The sequence below is a fragment of the Podarcis muralis genome, chromosome 2, assembly GCF_964188315.1.
Source record: "Podarcis muralis chromosome 2, rPodMur119.hap1.1, whole genome shotgun sequence".
Lineage (NCBI taxonomy): Eukaryota > Metazoa > Chordata > Lepidosauria > Squamata > Lacertidae > Podarcis > Podarcis muralis.
The window spans coordinates 10,324,094-10,333,146 of NC_135656.1; the positions used below are offsets into that span (position 1 = coordinate 10,324,094).

General features: G+C 41.6%; 1 protein-coding gene across 4 annotated transcripts in view; it reads left to right on the plus strand.

Moving 5' to 3' along the window:
* The window catches only part of LOC114593076 (uncharacterized), a 126,069-nt gene that overhangs the window by 67,309 nt on the left and 49,707 nt on the right, over nucleotides 1-9,053 (plus strand). The gene's annotated exons all lie outside the window — the stretch shown is intronic.

A 9,053-nucleotide genomic window follows, 5' to 3' on the forward strand; every position in this document is an offset into this window, starting at 1 on the left:
TGCTGCTTTCAATCCAAAATATGAGACTAGAGGATGTTTGGTACTTGTTAGTTCATTTTCATTTTATTTTGAAATTCCACACCTCCTTTCTACATTATTGTTTAGGGGTTTAGAGCCTATAGATATGGCAAAGTACACACACACACACACACACATTCCGCATGGTCCTCCTGTGTCAATCCAACTGAGTACTGGCATATGCCTGATGGGAAATCAACCTTCCGGTTGATTTCAGGCAAGACAGGTGTACAAAACTTGCGGTGATATTGGGTACAATCCCATCTTCCACAGAAGCCAAAGCTCCCATAGATTTGAAAGGACCTGAATTGCATCCATTGCTTGGAAAACCACTGTCAGTGTTGAAAGCCACCCACAAGAATAGCTTTCCCAATGCAGAAGTGCTGTTGTTTTCTCTATATTCTGCCACAAACCAAGTAGTTGTGATATTAGCATGCAAAGAATGAAAACACAACCCACATCTCAGGGTGAATAGCTGATTCTCTTCATGCCAATTTCCTTTCATTTCTCTTTGACAGAGTGGGCCTTTAAAAGCTCTACACCTTAGCCAGCTTTTTAAGATGTAGGCTCTTTGATGATCGAGCCCTAATGAATTTGTTTTGTCACCAATAAATCAGAATGAATAGGGGCTCCCTGTCCTGTACTTTTCAATGCTGCCACCATAGTTTCTTGAAGAGGGTTGACATATGACCATAGCAAGCTAGCAAATTAACATGCTGGTATTAACCAAGCAGTGCCCTGTATAAAGTTGCAATGGCCTTGGTGCTTGCAAAGTGTTCGATTACACATGATCCTGGGCAGTGTTAGATATCCTTTGTTTTGCTTATTGGCCTCAGAAAATATTTACCTGCACTGCAATTCTTTAAGCTGCTGAACCAACAGGCGCTGGTATTTTCCCCATGGGTGTGATACGAAAAGGCCTCAGTGCCCTTTGATTAAAAGTAACTTCAGTTGAACAGAATATGTTGATCCTTAGAAATTGGTTCTTGACATTTCCTAGCCTCGGCGGGATGTGATCAATACAGTTATGTATTACCAGTTCTGTTGTTTTTACACATCTGCTTCTACAGTGTGTTTTCTAAATGCCTAGGATGTCAAAGATGTAGGTATATGTGTATTGGTGTATATACTGGTAGTTAATCTATATCTGAAAATGATTGTCAGGATACTAAAATATGAACTTTTAGCATATAGTTTCAGAGAAGAGACTAATTCAGAATCACTTAGTGTACATTTTCTATCCTATAACCCACTCAAATTCACTTTCTTGCTCTGTTTTGCCAAAGTACTGTTGTTGTGGTTTCTATCTTCCCTGCTTTTTGAATGTTTATGGATGGAGTAAGTCTCCATTAGTGTGGCAACCCAACATGGAACCATTCTGCATTAATGAATCTAATTTTTTTAAGTGTGATCTTTTGCTTGCACCCTTCTATCAATCTTAGGATGTGTGACATTATTTGACAAAATGTCCCAATAGCAGCTACGCAGGTAAGGCTAAATAATGTTTAATATTGGTCATATTTTGTTGTAGGAACATCCATGTGTATCACAAGGGCAGCACTTCTACCAAGACGTTCCTTTGCATCCTTGGATCCTTGACTGGGGGGAAAAAAAGAATAAGGCTCCTGGATGGGAGCTTACATCACTCAAAAGACTGGCCTGGGAACTCAACTACAGAATTGACCTTCTCAATGAGGAATAATTCTATATAAGTACTTTATGAGTAAACCTGGAGCTGTAGATGGTCACTTGGATATGAAGCAGAAGATTCAGTACGGGTCAGTCATCCTGAAACAGGCATTTTTGGGGTAATACTTAAGAGTTGTCTACATACATAATGTTTCTACTTTTGTATATATGATGGCTAACCCTAGGGAAGAATTAGTAAAATTTAATTTCATCCATTGTCAAAAGGGTGCCATGTGAACTGGATGTGTACAATACTGCTTTTGTACACCCCCTTTATCCTGTGCATTGTTCCTTGTATTATGTTGTTGTTATGGCTACAGCTAAGATAATAAACTTGTAATGAACTTGGCACAGAATTTACAACCTTGTTGAATTCGAAAAACAGTGGGATGAACAGCGAGATCTCAGCACCAGGCTGCATGAGCACTTCAGCGGGTGGTGAAATGGGATGATGTTTGTGATGTGGGTTATGCTTTGTGAACATTTCAGAGCAGCTGAACGACCATCTTCTGCATGTGGTATATTTTAAGTATGCCCTCCTTTCATTAACACTACTGATGTATGTCTTTGGGAGGCTTGATAGTTGTTGAAATCTCACACATACCAGAATACATCAATCATTGGCAGGAACTATGAAGCCAATAAGACACTCTAGCTTATAGAGTCCATGCACCAGAATGACCATCCTAGCCTACATTTCTGCCTCTGCAGTTGTTAGCAGGTTTGACTTTACCAAAATGAGGCATGAAGTAGTTGCTTTAGGCCAGTAGATTCCTCCTTCCAGCCTTCATGTCTATGTGTCAATCTTTTTCCTTTAAGGATGTCATTCTGAACTTTTGCTTCAGTTGTGAAAATATCAAAGTTTGGTGCTGTGTGCTGAGTTCACAGAACTGAATCAGCATGCACACAAGTTGGGTTGTGTTTGGCTCACTGTACCTCAGCCCACAATGAGAGCAGCACTGGCTGAGTTTCCGTTTCTGGCAAGGCCAGTGCGGCCACACTCTGCAGGTGCTGGATGAAAAGCCATTGTGCTGAATTGCTTGTGCAAATAGATGTTAGATGTATTGTGTGTGTATAAGATTCTCTGTCGATGAAATATTGTTATTACTCATGGGCAAGCCATTATTTTCCTGAAACATCTTGAAATATTTGCATTCTTTTGCTAACTTTTTGTTCATTGGCAACATCCAGTCACTGGCAATATTTGCATTGCTTTCCATGAATCTTAATTACATCCTAGGGATCTTTCACACTTTACACAGCAGCAACCCAAGTTTGCCCCCAAATATAGTCCAAAGAGCCCCAGTGAGTTAGAGGTGCCTGATGGATTTACCTTTGACATACACATGTTTGCTGAATTCAACCATTGCTTTTATAAATGTACACTTAAAAGTTCTACCATGTTGCACCTTAAAATAAAAAAATACTATGGACCCTAGATAGTGTCTTAAAAATGGACGTGAGACTTCATTTTCATTCTGCTTTCTGATTCTCATTTCTGATCAAAGATGGACTGTATGGTGTGATGCTTGAAAGCTTGGTCAGTTTCACCAGCTGAATTCTGTGCAGTGATAATTCTGTTTCGGTCATTCTCTGGGACTAATGCTGTACTGCAAGAAAACACCGGAATGACACAGAGGCAAATTGTCTTAGGTGCTGGAGTCAAAACTCCCTATGTTCACTGAGAAGGACACTCTACCTACTCTTTGATCCACGATTTATACACTGGCAATTTAACTATTCCCTTTATGGGTTTATGCATCTGTTTTCCATTCCTATCCAGTACTGTAGTAGCAAAAGAGTTTACTCCACATGCACTAAAAATAATAATATAAGGTGTGGGGGTTGCATGTTAAGGCACCTGCTTTAACATCTGCACTGTGTAAGCAGTAAATATGTTCTACAGCCTTACGTATTGTGATTACTTACAGCTTAAATGTCCATGCACCCAATACTTTCAGTCCCAATACTTTTAGTCACCAAGTCTGAGGGACACTGATGTTCAGGATACCATGGGGGCAATAGCCACCTAGCCATACATTAATCCCATGTTTTTCCTATTTGCTTTCATTTGGGTTAGAGAGAATAGCATAGGTTTTTAAACAAGATCGGTTTCTATGCATATCAGATATTCAAAAATGTTTATGATTTTCTGTCACAGCAAGGTGACTTGTATTTAACTTCCTATAAAATTATCTGGGGAGGACTTTAGCCATATGTGTACAGTTGTTGGTGGGCTATTTTGTTTACTGTTTTTATACAAAATATATGTTTTCCAAAAAAGAAAAGAAAAGAAAAAAGAGGCGGGAAAACTCATGGCCTCACCTAAGCAAATCACTTTGATTTCCCTAGGAAAACCATGTCTGCATTCAAAGCGTTTAAGGCAAATCTATAAGGCCTGAGCTCAGGTCTCTCTCTCTCTCTGTTTTGGGTGTGTACACATAGGATTGAGATCTGAAATCCTGAAAGGGATGGGGGGAGAAGAACACTACTAAGACTATGTTTTGCTTTTCAATTTGTCTTTAATATAACTGGAAACAATTTTAAAATAACTAACATCTTTCAACAAGGAGTTAAAAGAAAAGAAAGGCACATTTCAGTCTTGCATATCTTACAAGGCAATTGGATTGAATTTCCTTAAAAGTTCATTTTTTTTTTTTACACCCATACGAATGAGGGGAAGGCAATAAAATACATCCTATAACTTTGCAATAAATCCCATCTCTGCATGCACCACCACCCAACCCTTTCATCTGCATAGCTACCTTGCCCGACTCAGCCTCTTCCAACTGGACTGGATGAGCTTGGGTTCAAATTCCAGCATTGCTGCTTTAAATTATATATTATATTAAATTATATAAAATATGAATTATATGATATGATATAATAAAGATGAAGGCGAGACTGAGAGCATTTTGCTTGGAGTAGTATTGTTGTTCTGCTCTACTGCCGACACCACTACTACCTTCATCGCAACAGCCTGCGATCTTTGTCGCATCTATCTTCAGAACACCATTGAGAAGTGAGTCACAATTCTACACACATGGACATGGGCCTGTCCTACTACAGTATATGGATTTTATACACTGGGAAGATGGGTGTGTGTTTGCAGGGTAGCGACTCACTTCACGATGGCATTTTGAGGCTTGATCATAGGCCATTGTCATGATGGCAGCATCATTTATTTATTTAATTGTTTATTTGTCAACAGCGGGTGCTGCTACTTGGGAGTTGCTGTTGCCAAAAGAGACAGGGGAGCATAAAATGACAAGATCCAGAAAAACCAGCTGAACAGCACCTTTATCACCAAGAAGTCCTCTGGCTTCTTCTATGGCACAGCTGCACAGGGAACTGAAGAAGACTCTCTTTGTGGCCCTTCCTCCTCTTCCTTTCCCTCCAAGCTGTCTCAAGACAGGGAAGACGATTCCATCATACACTCTCACACACAGTACCTCTTCTTGGAAGTGTCCGGCGTGTAGAGGGGGAGGGAGGGAGAGAGAGAGATCGCGAGGTATTTAAGGCACTCCAGACAATTGCTCATTCCGTAATGAGTTATTACTCTGCTGAGCCAAAGGTCATTAGAAAGGATAAGGGCGGCCATAAAAGCGGCCCAGCTAGCATGCTTTTCCTATAGAGATTATCATTATTGGCTTATTAATACGCGATAATGTTGAATTATACACGGCAATAAATAGGAAAAAGGTTGACTTGGAGTTTTAAATATTTTATTATTCTCAAAGCGAGCGTTCTAAGCAATGCAGGCTCGTTTGAAGTGACTGGAATAACCAGCCTAGCCCCAGACCCCTTTTTGTCTTATTTTTGGTTCAGTAATTGTTTGTTTTTACTCTGTTCTGGGATAGATAGATAGATAGATAGATAGATAGATAGATAGATAGATAGATAGATAGATAGATATAGATAGGCAACTGCAGTCCGACGCCCACTTTCCTGGAAGCAAGTTAGGAGAACACAGCAGGGTTTACTTCGGAGTAAGCAAGCCTAGGATCGCGCCGTTAATCTGTAAACACCAAGTGCATTTTATGAATCTCCCAAAACAGATTGGTCTGTCTGAGGTGGGCTGACTTTCATTCTTGCACGATCTACTTAATTTTTTTCCTAGGATCGTCCTGGCCCAGCGAGGTATTTTACAAGGTTTTACACAGGGAGCGCGTAGGGTCCGACTCACTCAGGCATATTTAATTTGCTTTAAGTGATCTTGAAGATGCCCTCTTAGTTTTGTAAATGTTAAATACATCGTTGGGGCGCGGGGATTCGCGGGAGAGGTGTGTGTGCCAAGTTAAAGTTAGACCTTCTTTTAGGACACTCGGAAAGGAGACTTTTGCTTCCACGATTTATGCTTCAGTCCCTTTCTGGATCAGAGCACCGCCAGAACGGGCAGCATCCCTGCGATCAGCAGGTGCAAATCAGCCAATAGGGCATTTCAGTTTTTGAAAATCTTGCATTTCATCGAAAAACCACACCGACCATCTCCCTCAACTTTTCGAAACGAGGGAGGGCGTGCCTACCCCCTCTCTTTAACATAAATGTATGCTGCAAAGGGCATTTTAATTCTTGCCATTATTTGAAATCCAGCGTGTTAGGTTTCTGGGCTCCTGAGTTTAACTTAAAAAAAGAGTAACTAGTTACCTGGAAGAAGGATGAAGATTTTTTTTAAAAAGAAAAAGGAAATATCTAGGAAGGCAGCAAAATCTCTTTATTTGGGAGTCAGTAAGCTCCACTGAACTTAGTCGGACTTTCTTGCCAGGAAAGATGCATAGAATTGGACTGCATGGTTTCTTTCTTTCTTTCTTTCTTTCTTTCTTTCTTTCTTTCTTTCTTTCTTTCTCTCTCTCTCTCTCTCCTTTTCTTCTCTCTCTCTCCTTCCTTCCTTCCCTTTAGTACCATAAAGCTTGTATTCGTGATGCACTCCTGCAAATATCTAGCATACATTATGTGACAAAGCCATAACTTTGGCTAGCAAACGAACTCCTCTGACATGCATCCCACTATCTCTAGAAATCATTACGCCCCCCTTTAAAAAAAATAAAATTAAAAAAGTAATGTGTTAAACATAAATGAAAACTAATTCCCTTTCTTGTCAATAAGCGATTATGATAAGGAAACAATCCCCGGACGGGAACACAAACAATATTGCGTTGGTTCTGTTAAAGATCAGATCTCAGATAAGATCCTGGCAATACCGTCAAGCGGTCCGGTCGATGTAAATCGCTTTGATCAAATGCCTCATAACTCTGCCCTCCCTCTCAAAAAAAAACCCCTATAAGTTAATTTGGAAGTGAGGATGGGATGGAACAGCGATTTAAAAAACAACAACCCCACGCACTTCTAAATGTAAGCAGAGGCTAAACGATGTTTTAAATCCAAGTTAAAGCGAAGTTACACATCGATGAAAAGGATTTGATTGTTTTTCTCGCCGCTGAAACATACATTAGAGGCCTGGCTAAATATAAATTTGCTGGAGACGGTTGGTGGGCGAGTGCGGAAAGCTAATAAACCCCAAGGAAGGGAGCAGGCCGGTTAATTCCCCTTCTTTTTCTTTATCAACTTGCGAACTTTGGGTTCTGCTTCCGAGAGAACGTTTTCACCCCGTTGCTATCAACAGCACGCCCAAAGACTGAGAAAACCTTCGCAAGGGTTCCCACCCGTCTCCAAGCAAACACAACCAATTCCCTACTAATTTCTTCTTCTTTTAGACCTTCCTGGATCTTCTCCCCACCCCGGGCCCATCCTAATAATAATAACAACAATAACAATAATAATAATAATGCATTCCACAAAACAATATACTCATCAATGAAATAATTTCGATATATGCGTCCTTATTTTGTTCCTCTGTCCAACGGATCGACCAGGCTTGGGCAACCGTCTCGCAACCCTGGAAAAAGACGCCTGCGCGAAACTGAAGCTACGGGAAAAGACTTCAGCAAAGCATCTCTCCCGTCACCTAGATAACTGCGTTATGTATATGGCCATTTTACCTTTCGACAGAGACACCCCAGCATATTTTTTCCTTTGGGTACACACACGGCGTTCTTCTTCTTCTCTTCCTCCTCCTCCTCCTCCTCTTCCTTCCCCAGCCAAACTAAGCGAGATCTTCGTGGTTTCGGGTCCTGTGGAAGACACCCAACAGAAATGAATCGGGAAGGGAGGGGGGCGGTTTAAATCATACAAAGTTACATTCTTAACTCCACCACCCCACCCCAAAACACCACGAGATGCAAAGCTTCATTGTTCCTTTGTTAGAGTTTGCAGTGTCGGCTTGTTATTGTTGCAGTAGTTGTTGTTATGTGTTTTAAGGGGGGGGTCTTTTTCTTCCCACCCTCCCCGAAACTTTCCTCTCTAACAACCGCTCCTCACCCCCACCCCCACCCCGGTAGAACCTGGACCCACAATCATCCTTCATCGCCGTCGTGTAGGAGTCGAAAGCCCGTTTGCAGCGGAGTCTTTATTATGGCCATTATGACTTTCTAAGTGGGTTTCAGTGCCTTGTCCCCCTTGATGGAAGCGTGGGCAAGGGGAACGTAAGAACATAATGAAGCCCAACAGACGAGCATTTTAGTAGGGAGGGGGGGCGAGGAAAGTTGCAGACCGAGTCAAAACTCCCTCCCACAACCTGGGGTATTTCTTTAAATAAAGGAAGAAAGTGAAAGAAACGGCTCCTTGGAGGTGCTAAATTGCACAGGGGCTGGGATTTCTTTCCCCTTTCTCTCTCTTTCTCTTCTCTCCCCCCCCCCCCTTGTTTACAGCTACAGAAGGCAAAAGAGCCATAAATCTTAAGACAGCCTACAGAGACAAGTGCATTTGTATGCATCGTTAGAACTTGCTAATATCTAAACCCATTAGCAAGCCATGTAGAATTCTAGTTTCCGGTGTCCATTAACTTACAGTTAAATTCTAGAGGAAAGGGCATGGCGATTAACATAAACTATATCCATCATATTGTTTGTCATAATAGATTAGTCAACTATAGAGATGTGTGCGCGCGCGAGCCTGCGTGTGTGTGAAACTTTTCCTCTCCCACACACCACCCTCACCCCAAATCTCCTTAGCTGTGCGTTAGTTTCAAACGGGGGAGTCACTTGGTGTGTGTGGGATTTATCTATTTATTTGAGCGGGGAAACATATGCACAAGATCGCCTATATGATATATGTAAGGGAAGTCCTTGTGAGTTGGGGCAGACCGCCAGGCTCTTCTCCGGACATAGATTCAACACCCCCCCCCCCCACGAAACTGTGCTACAATTCCGGGGTGTGTGTGTGTTGCACCGGCATGTTTCCTCGGAAGGAAGTCCTCCAGGAATCAGCCGTGCTTGCTCCCACCGCAT